Source organism: Larus michahellis, chromosome 2 (assembly GCF_964199755.1).
Source record: "Larus michahellis chromosome 2, bLarMic1.1, whole genome shotgun sequence".
Lineage (NCBI taxonomy): Eukaryota > Metazoa > Chordata > Aves > Charadriiformes > Laridae > Larus > Larus michahellis.
The window spans coordinates 3,690,433-3,706,561 of record NC_133897.1 but is presented as its reverse complement, the minus strand read 5'-3'; the positions used below and the strand labels follow the sequence as shown (position 1 = coordinate 3,706,561).

At 55.1% G+C, this 16,129-nt stretch overlaps 1 protein-coding gene across 4 annotated transcripts in view; it reads right to left on the bottom strand.

The window, feature by feature from the left end:
* Positions 1–14,392, bottom strand: part of GJC2 (gap junction protein gamma 2) — a 40,532-nt gene extending 26,140 nt beyond the window's left edge. The window contains exons 1-3 of one of the 4 annotated variants that reach the window (XM_074573898.1): positions 14,222–14,392; positions 11,562–11,624; positions 8,208–8,320 (exon numbers count right to left, since the gene is read on the bottom strand). The gene's annotated coding sequence lies outside the window, so the exon portion shown is untranslated. Of the gene's footprint in view, positions 1–5,960; positions 7,360–8,207; positions 8,321–10,731; positions 10,795–11,561; positions 11,625–11,785; positions 11,920–14,221 lie in introns of those variants that run through there. The other 3 variants (XM_074573899.1, XM_074573901.1, XM_074573902.1) reach the window with 3 other exon arrangements.
* Between the last annotated feature and the right edge of the window lie 1,737 nt (positions 14,393–16,129).

Below are 16,129 nucleotides of genomic sequence, written 5' to 3'. Positions count from 1 at the left end.
GCTCTGCGGCCACCAGATCTGGGAGAGAGACACGCAGTGCGAAAGCTTGCAAGAAAGCAGCTGTTGGGAGCAGAGCTTCCTTCCCCTCGGGATCTCCGGGTGAGCTCCGCTCACGCAGGACTAAATAAATCAACCCCACGCCCACGCGCGTCCTGGCCAGCATGCGAAACCTCCCACGTGTTTGCCGTGAGACACGGTATTTCTCGCAGAAAGCCGCCTGCTTTTCCCTGCTGCTCTTCTGGCCTGGCTGCATCCATCTCCTCCGATTTTCCAGGGCATCCCTCTCTGCTCTGACAGCTAGGAGTTAAGGTTATCTCACAAAACCAGCTTCGGAAGTGCCCCGTGGACCCCCGCAGCTCATGCAGACCTTGAGGACTGAAGCAGGAGATCAAAACTTCTTGTGTTTGCCACTGGAGGTTTCTCTGATCTCTCTTTCTGCCTCGGTCAAACCCTACAGCGACCCAGAGAGCGGAGAAGGGGGAGGTCTGGAGCAGCCCCCGTGCAAGGACCAGCCCCAGCCCTGGTCTCTTTGCCATAGGTCGCACCCACTGAAAGACCAGCAGCACTGCAGCACGGCCAGCATCAGCCCGGGGCCATCTCCCGGGCTGGGTCCAAAGGAGAAGACGCAGCCATCCTCTCCCTCTCCCAAAATCCCAGTGGCCTGCAATCTGTCTCACCACCCCGGGGACATCCAGGAGAGCTTTGCGCTCCTGCTGGAGCTCCTCACCTCTCCGCTTACATGGGGATGCCAGGCAGGTCTCCGTGCCCCGGCCAGGGCAGTGGGATGTCTCACGTTCCACCAAACCAGCATTCCTCACCAAACGCCATGTCCGTCCTGTGCAAACCCCTGGGTCCGTTCAACCGGCAGCTGAAGCTATGGCTGATCCCTTCTCGCCTGTCTCCCCCTGGTCCCACCACGTGAGAGATGCTTTGTCTGGGGAGTTTGCAGCCTGAGAGCAACCACCTCCCGCGAAGCCAAGCCAAACAGGCAACAAAGCCCCATTGAAAGGCAGCCTTGCTCCGGGTGCCCTTGGAGAAGTGGCTACATGAGCCCTGAGCTGCTCCTCCCAAGCTCCGTATCGCCGCTCCGGCAGCGGCAGCATCATGCCAGCCAGCAGCCTCCCATGCTGCCCTGGCAAAACTAATGGGTTCTGGCATCTCAGGTGACCCTAAACACCTACATGTGGGCAACTGAAACCAGCCCGGGGTGTCCCATATGCAGCCCGTGGAGTCTGGGTGCTGGGGTCAGCACGGGGTCCTGGCCCTGGTGGTCTCCCCCTTCCTGGGGGACCCAACCACAACCCCGTGAGGACCCACACTATCAAGTGAGGTTCTTCTACGGCAGAGATTGCTTTGCAATGCCCGTGGCATCATTTTTTCTCTCTCTCCTCTCCCTCCCCTTCTCCAGCATCACTTTCTTTTTATTAGCTTGATCTGTTTTGACTTGAAACTCTCCAGAGCCGGGGCCGGCTGACGTCTTCCCCAGAGCCACGAGGTGCTCCCATCCCACCCATCACAAGAGGAGAGCAAAGGGCTGCTCTCGTGCTGCAGAAAGCCCCCAGGGGACCTGGCAACACTTGCACAGGCCACCAGGTCACGGAAACACTGCCAGGACGAGGGAGAAGGTGACCACGTCTGCTCTTGCATCATGTCACTAGATAACGGTTGGGAGCAGAGACCGGCAGGGGGGAGGCAGCGGGGAGCTGCCTGCACTGGGAAGGAAACAAGGACATTCACTTCTTCGTGCGCCTGGTTAACTGTTTCTGTCTGGGCGCACAGAGGAAAGGGCTGGGCAGAGCAGCGAGCAACCCCATTGTCCCCGGCAGGAAAAATAAAGGGATGATAAAAACGTGCCTGGAGGAATTTGGCTCAGGCTCACATTTGAACCGGCATCTGATTTCCGAAGGAGAGGCATCCAGATGCACGGCAGGGCGTTCTCCGGTGGGGAATGGCATTTGGGGTTGTGGGTTGTATTAACTCTGCATTGACCCAGAGGGTCAGACAGACAAAGGGTTTAAGCACCCGAAGATACCTGGGACCAGGCAAGAGCCGACAGCGATGCTTCAGCCCGGTGGCTTAGCCACGGCAGGGGATGAGCTGCGTTTCTGGGCTGTTTTCCCATGATTTTGTCCATTTACACCCTGCCAGCAGCCCGCTGGTAGTCCCACACGTGCCGTCTGCAGCTCGCTGCCTTGCTGGCCTCCACCTCGCCTTTGAAAGGCGCTTTGCACAAAGCAGACGCTTGTAAAGCTCTTGGCCGAGCGTGTGTTTAAGAGGGTATTAAAAGTTGCAGTCAGAAATAACAAAGCAAAGTAGAAATGCAGCCTCGGGAGATGCCGAGATCCCTCAGTCCTTGCTACATAGAAATGGGTCTTACCTCCATTGAAATGGGGATGCTGCATGTAAATTCACCCAGAAAATAGGGCCTCATGACCTCAACATCATCCTGGCCCCCAGGGAGCAGCTGGTGCCACCCCATCACCCCCCAGTGCTGGGAGGGTCCCCTCCCGGCAGAGGCTGGATGGTGGTGGCATCTCCCAGGGACGATGGCTGGTGCCAAGGCTGTTGAATGTCATTAATGATCAGGGTGATGGGACTGGGTTTAGGGCCAGTCAGTCCTAGTTGGGGGGAGCAGCGGAGAGGTGCAGTGGGGCAGTGCTGCTGTGTTGCGGGTCCTCAGCAGGCTGGAGAAAGGGGCTGGTGGGACCCAGGTGAAGTTCAACAGAGGCAGAATGGTGGCCCTGGTAGGGGACAGGACACAGGACAGCGGGGCGTGACTGGCTGGGGAGCAGCTCTGCAGGCAAGGATGGAGGCATCCTGGTGGCCAGGTTGGACATTAATCAGCAGCATGGCCTTGCAGCAGAGAAGGCCACCCCTATGCTGGGCTGTCTCAGCAAGAGCAAAGCCAGAGGGGTGAGGACTGCTATAATCCTCTCTGTTTTGCCCTTGTGAGACCACAGCTGGATACTGTGTCCAGTTTGGGGCTCCCCAGTGCAAGAAGGGTGCTGGAATGATTCCTACAGAGGCTCCCAAAATGGTTGTGGGCTGGAGAACGGGATGTCTGAGGGGAGGCTGAGAGTATAGGGTCTGATCAGCCTGGAGAAGAGAAAGGGAAGATCTTACAGATGTGTGCAGCTGCCTTACGGACGGATACAGAGAAGGTGGTCCAGATGCTTCTCAAAAGCGCACAATGAAAGGTCAAGTTGCAGCCAGAAAAACTTCAACCAGATACGAAATAAAAGTGTCTCCATGACAAACACTGGCACAGAGAGCTGGTGGGATGTCCACCCTTGGAGATAACTCAACCGGACAGGGCCCTGGGCAGCTTTATCCAACATCAAACTTGGCCCTGCTCCATGACTTCCTGAGGCACCTTCAGCATCTGTTGTCCTGCAGTTGCACAACGCACCCTTGAGATTCCCATCAGTCCCACCTTGCTCATCATCTCCTGCATCTCCACAACCACCAGTGGCCGGGAGAAGTTGGCACCCTCCCCATGAGACTGCTGTGTCCCCAGGGAGAGTGAAGACAGACCACAGAAGAGGGTGTGAAGGTCTTGGAGGAGCTCTTCTAAGACCCTGTGGGATGTGGATGGACCCTGTATAAAGCCACCTCGTGCCCCAGGGACAGCCCAGGGCACCTGGCAGGCAGCCCCAGGGTCCCCACCTTCTGGGAAGCCAGCCAGAGAGCCAACAGGCCACCCCACGGTGCCAAAAAATGCCACCAGACCTCTCTGCAGAGGCAAGGAGCTAAACCAATTCCTCTAGCAAAGTTCGAAATGAAGAAGTTAAGAATGAAATTTACCCCCATATGCCTTAATTTATAAGGCAGGACTCCTCATTTTCTATCCATTTCACCTGTCCCCTGCTGCTACCGCCCCGGGTTGCGCTGATGGCATGCCGTAACCCCGCACAAACTCCTTTATTTTCTCTTTTCCTGGCAGCAAGGAGCAGAAACCATAGCAGTTTACATGGCCGGTCACCAAGATCTCCAAGCAACAGACTGGGTCAAAGGAAGCTGCTCAGCCTTAAAAATGACCCTTGCACTGGTTGGATGAACCTTGGGTGGAAGAGCGCCAAACAAGGCATAAATTACAGGAGAGAAGAGTCCTCCACAGTGCTGCAGAAATAGGGTGCACGTCGTGTGCCGCAGTCCACCTCCACAGTGCATTACAGGGGAAGGAGGGGTTTCCTTATTACACACACCGAAAAAAATCTTCTGGTATTTTGGTCTTGGACAACACCCAAGGATTGTCTCAGAAATAGCTCTCGTAGCTTGCAGGAGTACAAGGCGCAAGATTCCCCATCCGTGACATGTCCCTTTCCCCCATTCCCAGCCACCCATGACTCACTTGCGCCGGGTTCCATTGGATTTCCTTCCTCCAAACTTCCTAAAGAGGCTTTGGACAGAGGACAGATTGCCCTCCTGTGGCATTTCAAGGTAATTTGGGTGCAAAGAGAAGGTGCCTGTGGCCTCCTAAGACTCAAGAGACTCTCTGTTTCCCTCTGGTTGGGTATGGGGGTGTTTGCTCACCCCCTGCCAGTAGAGGACATGGCTCTCTCCCATTAAGCACAGCTTAAATAAATTTATTAAGCCAATATATAGATGGAAAGGGCGTTTTGGGATAGGAGGAGAAGGAACCCCCAGGGTGTGTGTGAGAAATGTCTGCCTACCATGCATGGGGCGCAGCAGGGAGCAGGAGGGTTCAGGAGATCCTTCCAGCCCTGCTCTCAGGGGATCCCTCTGGACAAATGCTGGTTGCAACCAAGTTTTCTACGACTGTACCAGTGACCTGGAGGTAGGAGGGATGTAGTTAAGGGTCACCCATCAACCACAAGGAAGTTCTTAAGGTTTTAGTGAAGATGGAACTGGTAAAGGCTACAGAAACCTCTACGTGAGGTTCATCTAAGGACCTAGAGGTGTTGCTGGGGGATACAAGTTGGAGAAGGAGATCCCACCTCAGAGGAGCATCCTGTGTATTTGGTAGCCAACAGGAGAGTTTTCACTCAAGGAAGGACAGTTGGCCAAGAAGATGAAGCCACCAAGGAGCAGGTTCAGCTCCCGCTGGTGGTGATGCTGCCGAGCCACTTGCCCTCCCTGTGCTTCAGTTTCCCCGGCTGCGCAGGAGAGAAGATGCCCTTTGTGAGGGACTTTGAGATGCGAGGATGAAAAGTGTGCTCACATCCCTGGATGTTATTTAAAAGACAATACAAAAGCACCTTACAGAGAGCATGAACTTATCAATGGACCTTTTGTCCATGGGTTAGAGACACCAGATGCAAAACCACATCTTCTGCTGGGCTGAGCTCCCACCGCTGCTGGTCTCTGCCTGCGCCTGGTCTTTAAAGAGGAGCTCGTGATACATGAGCATGTACCACCTAAGCCGGTGCTCCAAAAGCAAGCAGGCCAGAGATCCCAAAATTTGCTGTACGAGCAGAAGACTCAGAAACATAACCCAAGGGACCAAGAGCAGGGAAACCAGGACAACCAGACCCCAAATCATCTTCCTCTGGCAGCCTGAGATGGGGAGAAGGTTTGGGATGGGGACTGGCCAGAAGGTCCCGGAGCACATAGGGGTTTTCATCAGGAAAAAACTAAACCACCAAAGGTTTAATCCCAAACTCCCTGGAGATAGATTCGCGCTGCCCCGCGCGATGGGGGGTGATTTATGCCCACAAAGCGTGCGCAAACTGTTGCCAAATAGGGATGTTCTGTCTCTTCCCACCATCAGGAAAGACAACACAGGAGCGTCAGGTCGCGGCAAACGCGTTCCCCACCCGAGCGATGGGGAAAAGGCAGAAAACGAAGAGCAGGGTGGGAGCAGAGGTGGATCGAAACCGAGGGAGGGGGTCGGCGAAGTGCCGGCGATCATCCAAACTAAAACCACCCCGCAAAACATCCAAATAAAGCGGAAGGGAGGGGGGTAAAAAAAAAAAACAGCAACCCAAAAAGTAACATACGGAGAAGCGCCGGGCTCGGTCCTTTGCACGAACGGTCCCATCCTTCCCCGCCGCGGTGCGCGGAGGCGCGGGCAGCGCCCCGTCCCTGCTTTCCCTCCCCTCCCGCCCCTTCCAACCCGGTTCTCTTCCCGCTGCACCAGCCGGGAAGACGGTGACGTGGAGACCTCCACCGGGGAAGCTTCCTGAGACGGGAGAGAGCTCCTCCGAGTCTCAGGCTGTGAACCCGTCCTTCTCCGGGACGCCGAGGATTTCTTTCCCTCCCTTTTGTTGTGGACCTTTTTTTTTTTTTTTTTTTTTTTTTAAACAAATTTCCTTATAAGCACCCAAAGAAAGTCTGGGAAAAATGCTAACACAGCGATGCTTTCAAGAGCCAAGAGCCGTGCTTCAGGGGGGGAAAAAAAAAAAAAATAATCAAATAATTCAAATAATGTAAGGGTTTAGGGCTAATAATAACAAAGAGAGCTCTCCTTGGAGCAGGGGAGGGGAGGCGGAAAATGGGGGTGCTGAGAAATGCTTCCTCCTTCTTTGGGATTTCTTTTCCTTTCTGTTCCAACAGGGGGGAAGCGGGAAAAAAGGCTGCAAACTCGACCTGTCCTTACAGCTACGGTGACGTGCGGCAGCAGCCTCAAAAAAAAAAAAAAATCTCTTTCCCGCCCCCCCCCGATTTTGATGTCCAAGTGAACAGCCCAAAGCAGCGCTCATCGCTATAATATATTTTTAGTATTTTATGGTGGCGGGGGGCTGCTGGCTCAATCCCAGACCTTCTCCGTCCCTTTGCTCCCTTCCCACCCGCCTTTTTGCAGGGCAGAGGTGGGGGGGGAGGGGGGCGGTTGGGAGCATCGCGGATGCTCTGCGGATAACAGCTGGAAGGGAAAACAGCTGGAAGGGGACAGAGAGGACATTTGCCTCCTCCTCCAGCCCCTCCTGCTCCCAGCCAGAGGGTTCTGCCCCCCACGCAGGGCTCCGGTTGAGAAGGATGGGGGGGGTGGGATGTTACCCCATGCTCGAATGCAACAAGCAGGGATTAAATAACCGCCGCCGTCCGGAGGCTGCGACCTTTGGCGCGTTGTTATCTGTTCCTTCGCGTTGCCGGCTCGCATGATTTTTATGGCTGATCTCACAATAATCGATGTTTTCCTTAAAGGCCCCATGCTGCCCGGCGAGATTTGGCTTTCAGGGCTTCAAATCAGCGAGGTTTCGCTCGCTGCAATTAAAGAGAAAAAAAAAAAAACCAAAAAAACCCAACCCAAACTTCATAACCCCAGCATGAAGATGGCTCTAAGACTTTATAATCTGGTTATTCTTTAATCTCCTGATCACACAGGGAGCCCGTGCACGTCCCTCGGCACTCCTTAAGTAGCGCCCGCCATGTGAAACTCCTCAAAATAACTTGTTTTTTCCCCGGTTTTAAAGAGAAGGGATGTCTTTGCTCCCCGGCACAGCTGGGATGGGGCAGCCAAGTTTTCATCCTCTGATTTAATTTTTTCAAGTGTGTTTCTTCTCTCCAGCTGTTTCAGGGGAAGGAACGAGCTGGGAAACAGCCTGGCTGACCGTGCCGGAGAGGGGGGGAGGGATGCGTTCACAGAAGGGGTTTTTCAAGAGGAAATTAGCTCGGAGGATGCTCCGGGGATGGAGGAGGATGGAGAAGGGAGGCATCGCCGCAGCGCTTGCTCCTGCAGCTGCTGCTGCCCTTGACACGGTCACGAGCCAAACCTTCAGCCCAGATTCGAGCTTTTTCGAACAGATTTTGGGTGAGGAAAACACTGTTCACCAGAAAGTAGTCAGGGAAATCCTTTCGTAGGTGCCCAACTTCACAACAACCTTAAAGATGCTTCTAAAAAATCTCAGCCTTGCTCTGTTTTGGAACCGGAGCAAAGTCTCAGCCTTGTTTCAAAGAGGTTCAAGAGAAACCCTGTATCCAAATTTTAAGGCATCGCCCAGACCCCAAGTGGAGTTAGATTTCTGTAGCTTAAGCACGTATTTAACGCAAAACATTTTATAGGCATAAAAAGACGACAGTTTTCATGGCTCAACGTGTTGACTTTACATATATTAGAGATGTGATATATATAATATATATGCTATATAATATATACAACATAATATATACAAAATATATTATGAGCATCGATGGAAGAGTGACATGCGTCCCCCCAGGGTGAGGAACAGAGCATCCCTTTTGTCCCCAAATCCACATTTTTTTCCCCATCACTGATATCCCCGGAGTCGCGCCTCGGCCAGCCGTACCTTTCACAGCCAGGAAAAACAAAAAAAAGGTGCGTCTGAGCTGCGGGTCTTCACCGCATCACCGGAGACCTTCGGGGGGAGGAAAAGCCCAGCAGCACGACCGACCGCAGCCCCTGCAACAAAGCCAAGGAGGAGGCGATTATTCCCGGGCATCTCTCTGCCAGGCACAATACGGCAGCGTGTCAGCGCCCACGCTCAATGCTGTCATTGTCCCCTCCAGAGCCACAGGGAGAAGCTTCTGCTCCTCTGCAAGCTCCCAAAGGCTTCATCCTACCACAGGAGAAGACCAGAAGACTTGGGTTTCCTCCTAGGGCAGGTTGGACGGGGGTCTGAGCAACCTGGTCTAGTGGGAGGTGTCCCTGCCCATGGCAGGGGGTTGGAACTGGATGGTCTTTAAGGTCCCTTCCAACCCGAACCATTCAATGATAACAGACCGAGGGACACGGGAGAGCTCAGTTTTGCCTTGCCAACGCCGTTACGCTATTGCCTGGTGAGATGTTCCTACGAGAGAGGAAATGGGATCTTAGATAAGATACATCAAGGGTGCAAAGGTGATGGGAAGACTGGTTTGAGAACGGGTGTTCACAGCTCGCTGATAAAACAGAGGGCTGCTCTGGGTGGTATTTTGTACAGATCCTTCCAGGGACTTCGCATCTGGATGCTGCATCCATCAGAAGAGCACACTGAGGAGCTGGAGAGGAGCCAGTGGTGGCCACCAAGATGGTCAGGGCCAGAGGATGGGACACGTGAGGAGAGGCTGAGCTGGGTCTGATCAGGCTGGAGAGAGCAGGGGAGACCTTATCGATAAATGCAACTATTAAATGGGAAGGTGGAGAGGAAACGGAGCCAAAGTCTTCCCAGAGGCACCAGAGAGGCAGCAAGTTTGCTGCAGCCAAGACGATGTGAAGGAAGATCCTGCTTGTCTCGGAGGAGCTGCTGCAAGACGACTGGTGAAATTTCTTCTCTATGGCCACGGCGGATAGGACAAGGGCAATCAGGTGGGATTTCAGTAATAAAAAAGCAGTAAAGAACCCAGAGATGCTACTACAGCGGTGCCCTCTGCTTTCTTTATGCTCCCGGTGTCTGCAGGTTAGGAGCAGGTCCTAGAGCCGATGGAGTGAAGCTGCAGTGTGATGGCACCATGGAGCAGCAGCACCCATGCTTGGAGGGCAGATAGGGTGAAAAAACCTGTGCTGCATCCAAAAATACATATATATATATATATATATAAAGAGGAAATTAAATGCAGGAAAGCCGCTGTGATGGAGCTGGGCTGTTCCCTGGGCATGCAGCAGGGGCAGGGTGTGAAGGCAGGATTTGGGAGCCTGGGGCCAGGAGGAGGGAGCAGAAGGGACGTTCAGCCCAGGTCTGAAGGCACGAGGATGCCTATGCTGGCCGAGATGACTGTCGGCGTTATGGCTTGCTGGCCTCCACAGGTCAAGCTGCCACAATAATTAGCAATCAGATACCGCATCGATGAAACATGTGAGATCCTCCTCCTCGCTCGGGGGAATGGCCTGACGAGCTCCCTCACCCCACGGATGCCGGTCACGGCTCCCCAGGGAGGGCGATTACACCAGCGGCGTGGGCAGGGACACCAGTGTCCCCTCTCCACCTGGGTCTGGGTGTTGGTTTCTCTCTCCGGTGCACGCCGCTGTGTCCAGGAGGGATCCATGGGACCACCACCATGAGTGGGGATGCAGCGCAGTGTCACAGAATGCTTTGGGTGGGAAGGGACCTTAAAGACCATCTCGTTCCACCCCCCTGCCCTGGGCAGGGACACCTCCCACCAGCCCAGGTTGCTCCAAGCCCCGTCCAACCTGGCCTTGAACACCTCCAGGGATGGGGCATCCACAGCTTCTCTGGGCAACCTGTTCCTGTATCCCGCGCTTCCAATGAGGAAGAATTACAAGCCTCCCCTTTTTTTTCATCCTACACCCAGTACATCCACGTCAGCACGCGGCTGGTTGCAACAGGGGGAAACTGGAGCATCGCACCATTGGCTTTTTGGAGATTTTTCCCAGCAGGGCTCCGTCCCCATCACTTCCACACTGGCTTTGCATTAGGGAGCCAGGGACACCCCTGGGGCTGGATGCCCACCATGTAGGAGCTTTGCTTTCCATCAGCAAGTCTTGAGAGCAAACAGGAGAAGTAACCCCTGGCGATTCAAGGGATTATCTTCGGGGGAACAGGTTGCCCAGAGAAGCTGTGGCTGCCCCATCCCTGGAGGGGTTCAAGGCCAGGTTGGATGGGGCTTGGAGCAACCTGGTCTGATGGGAGGTGTCCCTGCCCAGGGCAGGGGGGTGGGACGAGATGATCTTTAAGGTCCCTTCCAACCCAAACGATTCTGTGATTCTATGAATTAATGCTGGACTGAGGACTTGGCCACCATGGGTCTGATGGCAGCCACCCCGTCCTTCCCGGCTGGTTCTGGTTCCCAGGGGTCTCCTCCCCATGTGGGTTCACTAAAATAATCCCCTCTATGGGGCAATAAAATAAAATATATTAATTCTTTGAGCTCAACCTGGGCACCGGCATCTTGCCTTTTCCGCCTCCCTTCTTTTTATCGCGTCCTCGCCTCTCTGCCAGCTGGGATGGGGAAAGTAAAATGCGGAAAACATCCTGTTCCTCCCTCCTTTCGTGCCAGTGGAGAAAGAAGTCAGGCGTCAGGAGGGGGACATACCCCCGATCTCACAAGCGTCCGGTTGTACCAGTTACCGCCGCACGCAATCTGAATTGCAGATGGCTTCTGGCTATTTACAGGGCTGGAGCCACGTCCCAGACAAGCGGAGTCACGGCTGCTATTGTCGGAAAAAGCTTAGCCTGTACTGGATTCTCCATTTTTTGCCTATTTTTTGAGCTGGGGAGCAAGGTTTTGCTTGAGGAAAGGGGAGCGTGGTGTTGATGCCGGCGTTTCGCCCTGGCCAGTGCTCCTTGCGGTGCCCGCCACCCCATCCGGAGCCAGTTGGGTTTATGGATCGGCGTCCCGCGCTCTCCAGGGATGACACAGTTGCGCATGCGGTCGATGAGGCTGACCCAAATGAAGCGCCCAGCAAGGCAGGCACGTCCCGGCTCCCGCCCTGGCTGCCAGGGCGGCTCTTATCCTCGCGGAGCCGATGGAGCTGGGATGTCTCCTACAAGCATCACGTACTGACGGGATGCTCCCGAAAACCCTGCACTAGAGAGAAAACTCCATCCACCCCCACAGCTTGCTTTCCAGCAGCAGCGCCGTCAGGAAAAACAAGCCTCGGAGGAGCGATGTCTTGGCTGAGGGGTACCGGTATTTCGGATCGGGTCCCACCGGGGTCAGTTAGCCCCAGCGAGGGTTATTAATTGTGGGTTTATGGGACCTACCTGTGTCGGTGGGGTCTCAGCGCGCGGCAGCAGCAGTTGGCACGTGGCTGTCACCTCGCTGTCCTGCGGGAGAGCACAAAAAGGGCATCAGCGTCCCCGGGCTGGGACCACATCACCCAGCGTAACACCAACCTCAGCCGCAGCCCCCTGAAAAAACAAGCCCACGCTCGGGCACGGCTGGATTCCTCAGCTGGGAAAAGCCATCCCCAGCCCTCCGAGCCCACCTCCCTCCTGCTCCTGTGGACACACGCTCCTCCTCTCCCGCCCAAAGCCAGCCGCACTGCGAGCTGACGGAGGATTTTGCACGGAGCTGGGTTGGGAAACGCCGGCGGGTCTCATCCAGCGGCTCCGCTGGGGAGGGGAGACCCCAGGGAGAGGGGTGACACCCCGAACCCCCCCCGCAGTCAGGCTCTCGGCTCCTGCTTGAGGCCACGCAGGCTGCCAGAGGATTTCCTAGAAGAGGCCGGCTGCACACTGATGGGAGGGCAGGCACTGGATATAGCAGAAAAAAAAAAAAAAAGGTTTTTTTTCCAGAGAAGCCGGTAACCGGTGGCCTCAGCCCCCTCCCCAGCCACGCTGGGGCCGGGCAGCACTGACCCCATCTGCGATTCCACGTGCTGCACAAACTCTCTGCAAGGTCCCAGGTGCGGGCCAGCAGCCCAGGATGGCGCGCAATAAGGTTTTTCTCCCCCGATCGCGACTTCCCACGGCACTGTAGCCACAGCCCCACTTCACACACCGTCCCCGCGCACCGACACGAGCACGTCCCACCACACCTTCACACCCTAAATTTCCAGTGCTCTCCATCAGAAGCACAGACACAGACCGAGCCGGACACCGATGGGCAAGCGAGAAAACCATGGTTTTTCCTACTATTTTTTTTTTCTTTTTCCCCCGCCTCGTTGCTTATTTTATACGCCAGCCGCCCAATTATTTCCCCGGGCCGGCTCTGCCCCATGGTGCTTTTTTGCAATCGCATGGAAGGAAGCCTGAAAATCAGGGCTGGCTCCAAAAGCACTGAGATGCCAAGAAAAGCCACGGCAAGGACAAGTCTCTGGACCGTGGGATCATTGGGAGAGGGGGGAGGGGGTGTGATGCTGGAAGGAGCCGTGGGCTTTGGGCTAATTTTGGCTGCTTGAAACTATCCGGGAAATGTGGCTCCAGCCTTTCTGGGTTTCCCCCAGGATGATTTGGGCACTGGCTTTGGGGACTGCCTGCCCTCGGGCATCCCTGCACCATGTCCTTCCCTTCTCGGCGCCGCCGGGTCAGAGCAGAGGTCACCTCTGCGGCTAAAGCCACCAACCCCACGTTTGTCCCTTGGGAAGGGTACGTCTATTGCCGAAAACCTTGGATGGGCAGGAGGATAGGAAAAATTATCAACTCCTGCCCCAGAAGCGGTGTGTCAGCCCGGATTCAGCACGAATCACAAGAATAAGACCACAAAGGAATTGTTTTGAAGCCAAAGCGCTACAGGGATTTATTCTTTTTTGGGCATTAGCTCCGAAATACCCTCAGCCCCCACCGGTGAGAGCCCCCGCGACGGGTTTTATCCCAGCTTTTCCCCGGGATGGCTCCTCGTACCCTCTCACGCACCCTTCTCCTGCGGATGAGCCTTCCTCCCCCAGCATCCTCCTCCCGCAGCAGGGATGCAGGACGAGGTGCTGCCCCGCTTCCCAATGCATCTCACGGAGCTGAAAAAAGCTGAAATCTGTGCAATTTTATCCCAGTCCGATGGAACAGTGGAAATTATATATGTATGTATATATAAAAATACCCTTTTTCTGACACTTCCGCAAGAAACCCAGGAGAAAGCCCATTCTTTCACCCGGATCTACCCGGAGATGGAGCGACCGCCATCTCAGCCGGAGTCACAGCCGTGCTCAGGGGGAGAAATTCATCCCCGTGGTCCCATGGGACCAGGTGACGAGGTTTTTAACCGCCGTTGGGACAGCTAAATAAAATCCCTATTTGACAGCGTCAGCTTCCTCTTGTCCTTCACCTCGCCCACCTTCACCCCAAAACGCTCCAAACCCTTTGGACCCTGAATTTGGTGGCTGCCACAACCGTGATGCTCGGTGTGGTCTTCACCCACCCCAGGGATGCGGGGATGGCTGCATCCCCAGCGAGCTGGTACCGAAATTACAGATCCAGGAAGGTATTTATGTTTGCAAAGGCAATTAATAAAATAGACGTCCCGTTTCGAGGAGGCAGAAATTAAACCTATTTCAACAGGTGCCTTTGCCCACCCCATTATGAGACTCAACATGCGGCACAGCCCCTCCAAAACACTGAACACGGAGAAGGGCATGGCTGACAGCACCCGAAAACGACTCGCCGGAGATGCTCAACAGCCACATCATCCACTCAGCGACCAGCCCGGCTCCAGCAACCTGCTCCCAGTCCCTCCACCACCCCGTCACCTCGCATTAGCGCTGGGCACCCCGGCGTTCGCTGCCTCCGTCCGTCAGACACAGCGGCAGCCGCTAAAAGCGGGTCACCCGGTATGGGGGAGGGGGGGCGTATTTAGGGCTTCCACCTCTGTTATCACCAGGGAAAGGGAACACAAGTGATCTAAATGACTTTTTTTCCCCCCATTTTTCCAAGTGCTGGCACCGTAGGGCTGAAGCATTGTTCCCTTCCCGCTCCCAGGTACCACTCACCTCTCCCGCGGGGACAGCCGAAGGCTGGGCTCGGGGCTGGCAGCCGTGGGGCTCTCGGGACGGTGGCAGGAGGGCAGGGCAGGCAGCGGCTGGGCATTTCCATCTGGTGACAGCGCCGCAGGTCCCACAGGGTGGCCGGAGACCACCGGACTGAGGCCAGCACCGTGTCCTGGCCACCCAGGCGTTTCGCAGCGCCGGGGCCCCCCCCTGCGTCTCTCCCGCTGTCATTTCTGCCATCTAGAGGGGACGTTTCCCCACTGCAAACGCGTCCCTCAAAAGCACAATGAAAGCTCCCGATTCAGGGAAACATCCCTCGTCCGTCGCTCGCCACCGCGGGAAGAGCCCGGCCGCAGCGATTCCCGCCGCCAGGATGGGGAAAACCAGATGCTGGGATGCTACACCCCCAGAAAATAACTTTGGGGAGCATTTTCCGGCTCGATTAACCAAAGTTAGAACCTCGCAACATGAAACTCATGACAACAGAATGGATTTCAGAGTCTAAGCTAGGAAAGATATATTTAAAATGGCCCAAGAGAGGTAAATCATCAAAATAACCATCACATCACCTTTCTGAAGGCAAGCGAGGTACTAAAAGGGTGGCCCAAGGTCTGGTTCTGCTTATTGGTGTCCGCAACGTGAAGGATGGAGCTTGGTCGATTAGGAGGTGACCTGGATTGAGAGGGAGTGCAGGTGTGCCGGAGCAGAGCAGCTGGGTAAACTGGAGAGATGGAATAGGAAGAGGATGAAAGCCAAGAGCTGAGTGTAAATGACAAGCCTGCCCTTGGTAAGACACGCTTTGGGGTGAGAAAGTGTCACAGCCTGGCGCTGCGCGGTCCAGCCGCTCGTGGTCTGCACGATGCCAGCTTGAGCTGGGTTCGGTCTGGGGGGAAGCCGGCTGGAAGCCACCACCCGTGGGAGGGCAGCTCCGCGGGACTCGGCACTTCTCGAGGATCCAACGCAAACCGCCTGTGTCCTTTGGGACAACAGGCTCCGGGACAAGCAACCCCACAAGCCTGTTTGCAAGCCCTGCAGTCCCAGACCAGGTTAACCCCCTGGAGGTACCAGATGCACCACTGCTCGTCTCTCTCACGCATTTGCCTCGGTGAAGGTTGGGGTGGTTTGAGTGCAGGGGCTCAGTGAGGAACCAACCCCTCCGAGGAGGCTCAGGATACGACCTGCTGGAGGGACCAAAGGGCTTGGAAGTTTGGGGGCATGAGGGTTAAGGATGAAGAAAACCGGGGGAGGGAAGGGGAAAGCATCCTCCCAGCCCTCCTCAGAGGAAGGTCTCCATGTCTCAAGGCAGAGATGAGCCCGAGGAACAGTGGCGAGACCAGATGGATCACAGAATCATAGAATTGTCTAGGTTGGAAGGGACATTTAAGATGTCTAACCATCGACCTAACACTGACAAAAACACATCACTAAACCATCTCTCTAAGCACTACGTCCACCCATCTTTTAAATACCTCCAGGGAACATGATTCCACCACTTCCCTGGGCAGCCCGTTCCAATGCTTGATAACCCTTGTGGTGTAGAAATTTTCCCTAACATCCATCCTAAACCTCCCCTGGTGCAACTTGAGGCCGTTTCCTCTTGTCTTATCGTCTGTTACTTGGGAGAAGAGACTGACCCCCACCTGGCTACACCCTCCTTTCAGGTAGTTGTAGAGAGCAAGAAGGTCTCCCCTCAGCCTCCTTTTCTCCAGGCTGAACACCCCCAGCTCCCTCAGCCGCTCCTCATTAGACTTGTCCTTCAGACCTCTCACCACCTTGGATCCCTCCTAGGAAAAGGGATTTATTGCTGCCCTCAAGCACATCATCCAAAAAGGCTGCACAGCTTGGAAAAGAAATAATTTCTCCTCCAGCTTGCAGGTGTAAGAGCATCTAAAAAAATCTACCTGCACCTAA